Source organism: Camponotus vicinus, unplaced genomic scaffold (assembly GCF_025532165.1).
Source record: "Camponotus vicinus isolate PSW18456_S1 unplaced genomic scaffold, iyCamVici1.0 SCAF_2, whole genome shotgun sequence".
Lineage (NCBI taxonomy): Eukaryota > Metazoa > Arthropoda > Insecta > Hymenoptera > Formicidae > Camponotus > Camponotus vicinus.
The window spans coordinates 20,324,893-20,337,851 of NW_028141956.1; the positions used below are offsets into that span (position 1 = coordinate 20,324,893).

Here is a 12,959-nt window from a genome sequence, read left to right on the forward strand (position 1 = left end):
TGGAGCCTGTGATCAACATATTCAAGATACAATGGTGACTGCCACACGTGCTGTTGAGCGAGATCAAAAAGCTGACGATGTTGTGTTCTCTGGAAAGTGGACAATATCTCAGCATGGGTTTTCGAGTGAGTCCCGATTGCGCACATTCCCGATCAGACACGACGATATTTCCCGATCGGACACAGTCCCGATCGGACACAGATCCGATCGGACACAGTCTCGATCGGACACAGTCCCGATCGGACACAGTCCCGATCGAACACAGTCCCGATCGAACACAGTCCCGATCGGACACAGACCCGATCGGACACAGACCCGATCGGACACTGTCCCGATTGGACACAGTCCCGATCGGACACAAACCTATGTGAAATCGTACAATAATAGACCTCGTTCCGCCTTGAAAGCACAGGGTGGTGTGAATTGAACTCATTTCGCGTGTAAAGTTGCAAACCCATGTGGAACCGTACAATAATAGACTTCGTTTCGCATTAAAAGCACAGGGCGAAAGCATGTGTCCGATCGGGTCTGTGTCCGATCGGAACTGTGTCCGATCGGAAAATATCGTCATGTTCGATCGGGAATGTGCGCAATCGGGACTCACTCTTAAATGTATGAATTTTGGATCTTAATAAACAAATTATGGACCAAAGGGACGAATTTTGGACCTTTTATAGACAAAGTTCGAACCTTTACTGGACATATTTCAGACCGTGTATAATTAGATAATTAGTAATAAAATTAATTAATAAAATAATTGTGTAGAAAACTAAAAGAATTTTTATTTTTTATTTTTATTTTTTATTGTTACTCTATATGTATATATATTATACATGAATATATTATAATTTTATGTTTTACTATCACAATATGTTATAACAATATCATTATGTTTATATTATATTTTGTTTTACATATCACAATATGTTATCAAATATTTTATTCATCTTAATACTTATTATCATAATACTTAAATGTGTGTATCTAATATATAATGAAAAATATTGAAGAATTAAGTATTAATCAAAGTATTAATGAATATTATTCTATCTATAATTCTTATTATGGCTGCGTTCTTTTTCTCTTCTTAATCACTTTTGGATTGCTTCTTCGCAATTTTTATTAGTAGCATTTGAGATGTTTTTTTTAACAGAACATATAATACACAAAAACAGAACAAACAATATTCAGAAAATTGTATACGGATATTTATTTAAAATAAAATATACACACGCGTGTAATTAAAGACATTAATTTTTTTTACATGTATTTAATTGTTGTATTATTTATTTTATATTTGTTATATTTTATTTTATATATATATTTATTCCTCAATTTTTTATTTGATATATAATTTTCCCGACATCGATCATTCTAATCCTCAATTTTTATTTTTTGATAATTAGTTATAATTAACTCAAATTTAATTATTAAATAAGGTTAAGGTAAAGGAGACTATAGTCCTAAGTTTTTCTCTAATATTTAAAGATTGAGTAAAATTCTTTTGATTAGAACAATTGTTTTAAAAACAATTAAGTAAAAGATAATCTAAAAAGCTTCTTACCAATTATTAAATCCGCTAATTTTAATTGACTAAATGGTTTTTTGATACGTCTTCCTAACCAACTGTAGGTTGCTGCAAAATCATTTGTGATCAGCATTTGCAAAGCTCTGTATAAAATTATATATTGAGTTTCCGCCAATTTTTGAAAGTTCATTAATCTGCAAAATTCAAAATAAAAATAATATATTCCTTAAGAAAAAGTACTGATTAGCTGCATCAGTAACTGATGAATCAGTAACTTGTGAGGTTCTATCATCGTAATCAGTGACTGATTATGAGAATCAGTTATTATTACTAGTAATGCTCTTCAGTTGATGCCCAGTTTCAATGATTAGTCATCAGTTACAGATGGTAACACTCAGTGTTTAACCAGTTTTTTAGAGTAATGTAGAAACTAATCATTAAAACTGGTCAACGAACATTACCAATAACTGAAATCTCGTAAAGTCACTAATAGAACATCACAAGTTATTGATTTAACATAATCAATTACATGCAGCGAATCAATACTTTTCCTTAAATGTGTTTCTTTGCTTTACCGAATTATTTACTACCACTTAGTGCACAGTCTTTTTATCACTTTTATTTTCTTAAGGAATTCATTTTCTAAGGACTGAAACTTTATCAGAGCATAATAGACATTATAAAAGATTACCGCAACGTTAAAATTTTTCTCAGTATTTAGATAATCTTCAACGCGAGCTAAATCTTCTTCAGTTTGTACAGGAAAAAATTGCAAAAAATGAGATTGCTTCTTGCACTTGATCTATTTTATCGTTTGCAACAAGATGATTAATAGATGTAGTTAATTCTTGTAGGGTATCCGTATATTGCCACATATTTGCTTTTAATATATTTTGTTGGCGAATGATTTCTTTGAAATATTTTTCTGAAAAAATTGAGTTTAATACATTTATCAATCAATTGTCAAACACATAATATGTATTTTTAATAATAAAATTCAATATTTTATCAAATAATAGATTTGATAATAAGTTTATCGAAACTAAATTATAGATAATAGGTTTATCGAAACTAAATTATAGATCTTAAATATATACCATTGTGTTTTAAATATACTGGGCAGCATTTACACTCATTGTCAGCCTAAAAAAAATGGTCGATCGTTGGCATTCAAATCTTCATTCATCAGACTCTACAGAAAATACGTTATTAATTTTATTTTATATTTAAGTTGTGATTAATAATTTTATATTACGAAAAATAATTTATTATTAAATTTTGAGAGGTCCTCCCGAAATTCCTTTGAACTATTTGACAATGTTACTTTACTAATATTATTATTATTAATAGCTTCATTGCTGCTCTTTTTGGTCAGCTTTGTTTTTATAGAAGTACTAACTTCTGGAAGAAAACGATTGAAGATTAAATGATGTTTTTAAATTTATAAATTGTTCGCTACTGTAATGTTATTTTAATTACTAATGTTATTTATATAAAATTTTTATAATACATGAAATACACACACACACATATGTATACGAACCATTCGTTGAACGTGGAGGAGTCGATAAATTGTTATTATAATTTTCATTATCTTCTGATGATGATAAATCCTCCTCAAATGAGCCGTAAGTTTTTTTCATCACTTTCCTTTTAGTCATGGATGGCTTACTAGGGACGTCAGAATTTATGTCAGAAGAATATTCAGCCTTGTGACATTTTACTTTTGCTGTAGAATAATTATCTAAAACAAAATAAACATAACGGCATAACATTACGAAAAATACAATAAATACATTTCCAATTAATCAAAACATAATAATTACTAATAATAATTACCAAAAGTTCCATTTCGTAAAATTCGAACAGGATATGAAGGCCAGCAGTATTTGGTTCCTCGTGACTTTTAATTGCAGTAGTTAATTTTTCAAACGTAAGCGGCCAGTAACATTTATTTTTATCAATTAACCACGTAGATGGGACTGCTTCTACAGTATTTTCGTCCGTAAAAATGACAATTGTCTATGTCTTTGCCATCTTCTGCAAATTATTAATAATTTATGTACGCAATAATTCCCAATCACAATAATTCTAAATATTATGAATCATATTCGAAGTTGAACCGTTAACGACGGAGAAGATATGTCAATAGCATGTAGTGAGTTTTTAAACATAAGACATCATGAAAATCAAAAGCGTAAGCTCAGCAAATATTTCACTGAGCTTAAATTAAATTAATTTTATACAAAATAAATAATGAATCTTAGTTTAACGACAACAATGCACCGATATACAGGGTGTCAGGAAATTTTTCGCAGTCCCGAAGTGTGAAGGTAGATTGGCTCAAATTATAAAGGAAGGTCCTATACTATTTTGCGATATTTGCAATAATTAACGAAAAATTAATTAAAGAAGATCGGCCAATGCGCGTGGCTAGAAGTGCGTGGCGGTGAAGGCAGTCTCACTGTAACATAATAGCGGCACGCGGCGAAGCGGTGATTGGGGAGGGGAGGAGCGATGAGTGTGTAGGCGCGCAGCAAAGGCTCTTCCCCTCCCCAATCACCGCTTCGCCGCGCGCCGCCATTATGTTACAATAAGACCGCCTTCATCGCCACGCGCATTGGCCGATCTTCTTTAATTAATTTTTCGTTAATTATTGCAAATATCGCAAAACAGTAGAAGATCTTCCTTCTTAATTTGAGCCAATCTATCTTCACACTTCAAATGTGCGAAAAATTTCCAGTCACCCTGTATAACTTTATTAATATTATAACATTAAGGGGATCCTAAAACGACGATCGAACTCCGACGGGATAGCGCCCTCATCTAAGCGTAATTAAAATTGTCGATAATACCGACAATTTTAATTTCGCCATTACCGACAATAGTATATATACATAAACCATATATAATACAAAGAATAATTTTTAATTGTGTTTAACATGTTAAAATCAGACAACATCTTTCTGCTTCTTTATCGCACGCATATCGAAGTATGTAGATAACAGAAAAATATAGATGTGTCTGGCATGTCATATGTATAATTTAAACAATTTCATGATTATTCATGACTATACATATATATATTATATTGATTATGTATCTTCTCATGTATCTTACAAGAGCAATAACACATTTGACCATTTGTGTACATATGTATATATAAATATATACATTTCTATATGTTATATTCTATATATTCTATATTTCTATATATTTTTTACAATATGAAATATAAAAATTTATTATTCTGTTACGAGTAAGACCATGTATTGTAAATGTTTGTAAATTTCTATTACAATTATATAAATAATTATACATATATATAATGAAAGAAACATTTACATGAAAAAAAATTTAATTTCATAAAACGTATTTTTGTTAATTCCATTATACTGATTATGTGTTAAAAAAAACAATCTGTACTGCATAGATTGTAACTTATATAAAGTTACATTATATATATATATATATATATATATATATATATGTGTATATATATATATATATATATATATATATATATATATATATATACAGGGTGGCCCATTTTAATCCATCCAGTCGAATATCTCGAAAACCAAGCCCGGGAAAGAAAAATGTTTCAGACAAAAGTTGTTTGGTTTCGAGGGAGCCATAAGATGGTACCACCTTGGTTTGACCTTGAAGAGTCATTTGAAGGTCACGTGAAGGTCACTTCAATTTTTTTTAAAGGAACACCCTATATATTTTTGCACATTCTTGTAGCACATCTCGAGAGCTTTCCAAAACACTATAATTAAGTTAGTTTTCCTTAAGTACTTTTCGAGTTATGAGGCTTGAAATAATTTCTTAATTTTACATAAACCGTAAAATATCTTGTAAAATATTCATTTTTCGATTATCTTACCTTAATACTTTTATGTACAAAATAATGAGAGGAATCAATTGGTGTAAAGAAAAAACATTGATTCCTCTCATTATTTTGTACATAAAAGTATTAAGGTAAGATAATCGAAAAATGAATATTTTACAAGATATTTTACGGTTTATGTAAAATTAAGAAATGATTTCAAGCCTCATAACTCGGAAAGTACTTAATGAAAACTAACTTAATTATAGTGTTTTGGAAAGCTCTCGAGATAAGCTACAAGAATATGCAAAAGCATATAGGGTGTCCCATTTAAAAAGTTGGAGGTGACCTTCACATAACCTTGACAACGCTATTCGAGGTCATAATAATGTTGCTGTGTAATGCGCCACATAAAACCCTATAACTTTTGTATGAAACATTTTTTTTTTAAATGCGTATTTTTCGAAATATTAAGGGGTTTCCACACTTTTGCTAAACCTTGTAGAATACCTTTGTAAATAAATGTATATTTTGTTTATTATTAATTGTATATTTTGTACATAACCATGCATATATTTTATATATTTTATATATTATTAAATATTTATATATTAAATTATTTATGTAGTTTATATGTATATTATTTTAATAAATGTTTATAATACATTATTTTTATGTATCCAAGAGTTGTATGATTTATCCATTCCCAACCATTTCATGTATACGTCATCACCTTTTCCCGCAAAATTTTTTCCACGAGATATACATCGGGATTAGCGACGCGTTGTAATTCGTATTCGTAGAATCCTCCAGCGATGGGATTTCCACGCGAATCTTCGAGTATGAATGACGCGGGATTAGTTTTCTGCACCTCGACAATCTTAAAAACTTCGGTCATCCAATTAGGTGTGAAACCTTTTTCAAAGATGGTCTTGTATTTGTTCACGCGTATAGAATCGCCTACTTTAAATTTTGTTGGAGCCGCAATTTTTACGTTGCTATACACCGTATTTAAAAGTTTTTCAGCGATCGCTGGAGTGACGTCGGCAGGTCTCATACCGATGGTGCGATGTTTTCGCGTATTGTACTCTGCAACGAGTCGAGATAGTTCGTCGATCCATTTGTAATTTCCGTTGAGCGTAAACATTTTCCACATATTGTTTTTTAAAGTACGATTGAATCGTTCCACGACCGAGGCTTTCATAACGGAATATGTTGAGTAATGATTAATATTGTGTTTCTTCATGAGTTTCTGCACACTCGCGTTGTAAAATTCTTTTCCTCTGTCGGTTTGAAAATTTTTCGGATACCTTTTATCATCTCCAATAATCTTTGCGATCGTTTCGGACATTTCGTTTCCGCTCTTACTCTTGAGCGGTACGGCCCACGCATATTTGCTCAACACATCGATAACTGTGAGTATGTATTTATGACCCTTGTTGAGTCGAGAATACGAACGCATCTCGAGCACGTCCGCCTGCCACAGATCGTCGTATCCGCGTACAATGACGCGTCTTCGTGGAAAACTTCTTCTCGCCGGAGCATGTAATTCCTCGACTAGTTGTCACTTTTCGGAGGTATTTAAGATTTATAATTGGTGGTTGAAACATCATGATTCATCGAATCCATATTTATAATAAATTGATGATGCGATATACTTTTATCATCTTTCTTATTCTCTCCTTTCTTTCCTTTTCTTTATCTATGTACGTGTGCAGTATCATGTTTAAGTACGTGACACAGCTGCCACAGATATTGTATTTCGATTCATGATAAAACATTTAAAATATTTGTTTAATAATTGAATATAGTTTTGTGTTCGATAGCCGTTGATTTCCGTTCGACGGGTGTTCGATGGTCGTTCGATAACCGTTCGACGATCGTTCATTTCCATTCCATGACCGTTCAATTACCGTTCGATGGTCGTTCGTTTCCATTCGATGACCGTTCGACGAGCGTTCGTTTGCGTTCGACAGTCGTTCGTTTCCGTTCGATGACCGTTCGATAGCCGTTCAATTGCCGTTCGATGACCGTTCGACGGGCGTTCATTTTCGTTCGACAAGCGTTCGTTTCCGTTCGATGACCGTTCGACGGTCGTTCAATTACCGTTCGATGACCGTTCGACGAGCGTTCGTTTGCGTTCATTTCCGTTCGATAGCCGTTCAATTACCGTTCGATGACCGTTCGAGGACCGTTCGACAAGCGTTCGTTTGCGTTCGACAGTCGTTCGTTTTCGTTCGATGACCGTTCAATTCCGTTCGATGACCGTTCAATTCCGTTCGATGGGCGTTTGTTTCCGTTCGACGGTCGTTCATTTCCGTTCGATGACCGTTCGACGGTCGTTCGTTTCCGTTCGACGGACGTTCGATAGCCGTTCAATAACCGTTTGACGGGCGTTCGATGACCGTTTAATTGCCGTTCGATCAGAGTTGATGCATTATATTATAATGTTATATCATGCTAAGTTGCATGGGAACATGCATACTTTTGTCTCACGACGCGTTTTTAGTAAAGCGATAATGATACGTCCCTATTCTAAAGTTTCATACGGAGATGACTGTCTCCTCAGAAAGTCGCGATATGATAATATTAATATTATATTATATACCACGCTGAGTTGCATGGGAACGCGCATACTTTTGTCTTACGACGTGCTTTGAAATGGTGATGACGCTACACCTCTACTATAAAACCTCGTGTCGAGGCCTCGTTGCTTCGTCACAAAGTTGTGGACAGTGCGCGAGTCAAGAAGTGCGCGAGTCAAGAAGTTAAATTACAAAAATAGATCACATAAATATCTTGAGTGGAAGAGGAAATTTTTTTTTTTTTTAACCTATTGTGCATCGTGTTCCTGAAGCTGACGTTCATGTGGAACGTAAGTATTGTTTTTCTGTGATTATTTTGTGAAAAATTGTTAAAAATTTTGTATTTTTTTAAATAAATATTTTTGATATAGTTCCAGGATGAAGTCCGGATACCAGGTTTTATTAATATAGAACGTTGACAATGGATGCGTATGGAAAGACGAGAGGCGCGACAGGACTTTACAGAAATGTGGGGCGACACCCCGGAGGGTCGATTAGACGATGAGGTGAATAGTTGGAAAAACACCGACATCTTTCATTTGCGACAGCTGTTCGGAGAAGAGCCATATAAGATCTTCGAAGAAGAAGAAGAAGAAGAAGAATGGTGGGACTTATGTAAGTATCATTTTTATATTAATTAAAATTTATTAAATAATTTAAAAACTGATGAATTGTGTGTATTCTTCTGTTTCAAGAGCGGTCTCCCCTTAAGCCGGTGCATAACCCCCCCCCCAACCCCCCGCGAAAACGACGACTTGTATAAATCAGTCGTTAATTTCATACTGCAGATGAGTGGCCCCACTTAGCCCGGCGCATCGCCCCGTAGCCTTCCAGGAATGGCCTCCGCCTTAGCCCGGCGCATCCCACCTCCCTATATATATTTTTATTTTTTTCTTATATATTATAAATTAAGTACACACACACACACAAATGTATTTACACACACATTTCAAAATAAATTTTGTTTTAATTAAAAAAAAAAGTATTTATTTACGCGCCTCTCCTTGCGCTCCCATCCCTTGCGTCTCTATCTCTCTTGCGCTAGTTGTAAGTCTCGTGATATCTTCGTTGCGTTCTCTCTCGCGCGTTAGTTGTAAGTCTCGCGATATCTTCGTTCTCTCTCTCGCACGTGTTGTTCTCGCGCTACCGTTCTCTCTCGCACGCGTTGTTCTCGCGCTATTATCGTTCTAAGTCTCGCGATATTATAGTTCTCTTTCGTATGCGTTCTCTTCGCGCTATCGTTCTCTCTCGCACACGTTGCTCTTGCAATATCGTTCTCTTTCGTACACGTTGTCTCGCGATATTATCGTTCTCTCTCTTTCATATGCTCGTCGCTATCACTCACTCACTTACCTTTGCGTCGTCCTTCTCCCACCTATGCAGCATCTTACAATGCGTCGTCCTTGTCCCACGTTGACGCCATCCTTGTCATACGTTGATGTCATCCTTGTCACACGTTGATGCCATCCTTGTCGCACTGTCCTCTTCACACACTTAGCGCTATCCTTTTCCCACACGTAGCGCTATCCTTCTCACACCACCGTCTTCTTTCCGCGGATCCCCCTTCTCCTCGCGGACCCCCTTGACCATCGCTCGCGCCGCGGATCCCCCCTTCCCCGCGCGTGACGTCACCCCCGCGTACACCCCCCTGCGTGACGTCACCCCCCGCACATGACGTCATCATCCCCCGCACGTGACGTTACCCCCCGCGTGACGTCACACCCCCGCCGCGTGACGTCACCCTCCCCCCGCCGCGGTTCCCCCTCGCCCCCCCCCCCCCCGGAGCCCCTGCGTTAGAACCGGTCTAGTATCACTACTTATATATATATATATATAGTAGGTATTATCACACATGTAACTTTTTATAAAATACAATCTATGCAGCACAGCTTGTTTTTTCACATATAATCGAATTAGAAAAAAATATTATATGAAGTCACATATTTTAATCATGTGTACATATTTGGTTTGTTACATGTGTGTACAAATGTTTATATTTATAATAAAAATTTACAAATATTTACAACATATTATCTCGATTGGGACAGAATACATTTGTAAAAAATATGGAAATATAGAATATATAAAATATAATAAAAATGCAAAAATATAGAAAAATATAGAATGGGCCCCTCCATCGCCCATTCCCGTGAGAACGCTACCAAAATATTTTATGTATTTAATTCGTCTCTCCGACAGTAATTTATAAGCGAAATTGAGGCGCGTTTTTTATTTGTCTCACTCTTACGAGTCAGAATATAGATCTTTTTGTTAAATTATAACATTTCATTTTGAAAAAGGCAACAGTTTATTGCTTTTTATAATTTTATAAAAATGTTTATATTTTTTTAATAACCAGCACACGAATAGATTGCCTTTGGATTACATTTTTTTAATAACCAGCACACGAATAGATCGCCTCTGAATTACATTTCTTTAATAACCAGCACACGAATAGATCGCCTCTGGATTACATTTTTCTAAAATAACCAGCATACAAGTAGTTCGCCTCTGGATATTTGTTTAATAACCAGCACACGAATAGATCGTCTCTGGATATTTTTTTTAATAACCAGCACATGAATAGATCGTCTCTGGATATTTTTTTTAATAACCAGCACACGAATAGATCGTCTCTGAATTACATTTCTTTAATAACCAGCACACGAATAGATCGCCTCTGGATTACATTTTTTTAATAACCAGCACACGAATAAAGCGCCTTTGGATTATATTTTTCTAAAATAACCAGCACACAAGTAGTTCGCCTCTGGATATTTTGTTTAATAACCAGCACACGAATAGATTGCCTCTGGATATTTTCTTTTAAGGGGATCCAAAAGCGGACGACGAACTCCAACGGAATAGCGCCCTCATCTCAGCATAACTAAAATTATCGATAATACCCACTAAAATTATCGATAATACCGACAATTTTAGTTTCGCTGTTATCAACATTATCCATGATTTGGAGGCTACGGTCGGGGAGACGCTTTGAATGCTTTGAAGCGTTTGATTAATAAATCAGGAGAAATCTTTACTCCTTTTGCCCTGATTGGTCAATCAAATGCTTCAAAGCATTCAAAACGTTTTCGACTGCAGCCTTATACATATAAAAAATAGCAAATTTGCAATGTGTTTATTATTTTAAAATAAAATATTGTTTATGTTCTACTATATATCATCTCATACGCTTATCTAAGCATATAAACGTACAGATGCATATCTGTCCCTCTTATATATATTTGAACACAATTTCACAATATTGCTAATGTTAGCTATGTGCATTTCTAAAAAAAATAACATTTGGATATTTGTAAATGTACTGTATGTATATCCAAAATTTAACAATATCATAAACTTTTTCCAATATTTAGGAAATATTATATATATATACAGGGTGTCCCGCAACTACCGCTCCATATTTTAAAGGTAGATTCTCTGGCCAATTTAAAAACGATTTTTCCTCAGCGAAAATGTCGAAGAAGATCATTATTTTTTGCATATTCCCAATTTTTGTCATGATGTATCCTTCTAACTAAGCCTTAAATTAAAATTCTATTAAAGTAAACTCTACCTAAAATTAACTAAAGAATGTGACTTTATTAATATTTTATTCCCATAAGGCTTAGTTTGCGAAAAACCCTTTATTTTCAATCATTTATAACTCGAAAACTATTAGTGCCTCGACATTTTCGCTGAGGAAAAATCGTTTTTAATTGGCCAGAGAATCTACCTTCAAAATATGGAGCGGTAATTTCGGGACATCTTGTATATATATATATATATATATATATATATATATATATATATATATATATATATATATATATATATATAAAATTTCCTAAATATTGGAAAAAGTTGATGATATTGTTAAATTTTGGATATATATACAGGGTGAGCCATTTTAATTAACGCACGCAATTATTTCGGAAACAAAGCATTTTAGAGAAAAATGTTTCAGACAAAAGTTTTATGGTTTCGAGGGGGCCATAAGATGGTATCATTGGTTTGACCTTGAAGAGTTATTTGAAGGTCACATGAAGGTCACCTTCAATTTCTTAAATGGAACCTACTATTTATCATTGCATATTCTTGTAGCTTATCTCGAAAGCTTTCCAAAACACTATAATTAAGTACTTTTTCGTTAAGTACTTTTTGAGTTATGAGGCTTGAAATAATTTCTTAATTTTACATAAACCGTAAAATATCTTGTAAAATATTCATTTTTCGATTATCTTACCTTAATACTTTTACGTACAAAATAATGAGAGGAATCAATTGGTGTAAAGAAAACACATAGTTGTTTTGAAGAAAAAATATATAATTTGCAATTAACAATTCCATATTTTTTCTTAAAAACAACTATGTGTTTTCTTTACACCAATTGATTCCTCTCATTATTTTGTACATAAAAGTATTAAGATAAGATAATCGAAAAATGAATATTTTACAAGATATTTTACGGTTTATGTAAAATTAAGAAATTATTTCAAGCCTCATAACTCAAAAAGTACTTAACGAAAAGGTACTTAATTATAGTGTTTTGGAAAGCTCTCGAGATAAGCTACAAGAATATGCAATGACAAATAGTAGGTTCCATTTAAGAAATTGAAGGTGACCTTCATGTGACCTTCAAATAACTCTTCAAGGTCAAACCAATGATACCATGGGCTTATGGCCCCCTCGAAACCATAAAACTTTTGTCTGAAACATTTTTCTCTAAAATGCTTTGTTTCCGAAATAATTGCGTGCGTTAATTAAAATGGCTCATCCTGTATATATATAATCTCCAAAATATTGGGAAAAATCTTATGATATTGTTATATTGTTATGATATTGTTATATTATATATATATATATATATATATATATATATATATATATATACACATATATATATAATCTCCAAAATATTGGAAAAAGTCTTATGATATTGTTATATTTTGGATATACATACGTACATTTAGAAATAGCCAAATGTTATTTTTTTTAGAAATGCACATAGCTA

At 33.6% G+C, this 12,959-nt stretch overlaps 1 pseudogene; it reads right to left on the minus strand.

The window, feature by feature from the left end:
* Positions 1–1,046: 1,046 nt before the first annotated feature.
* Positions 1,047–10,910, minus strand: LOC145967156 (uncharacterized; annotated as a pseudogene).
* Between the last annotated feature and the right edge of the window lie 2,049 nt (positions 10,911–12,959).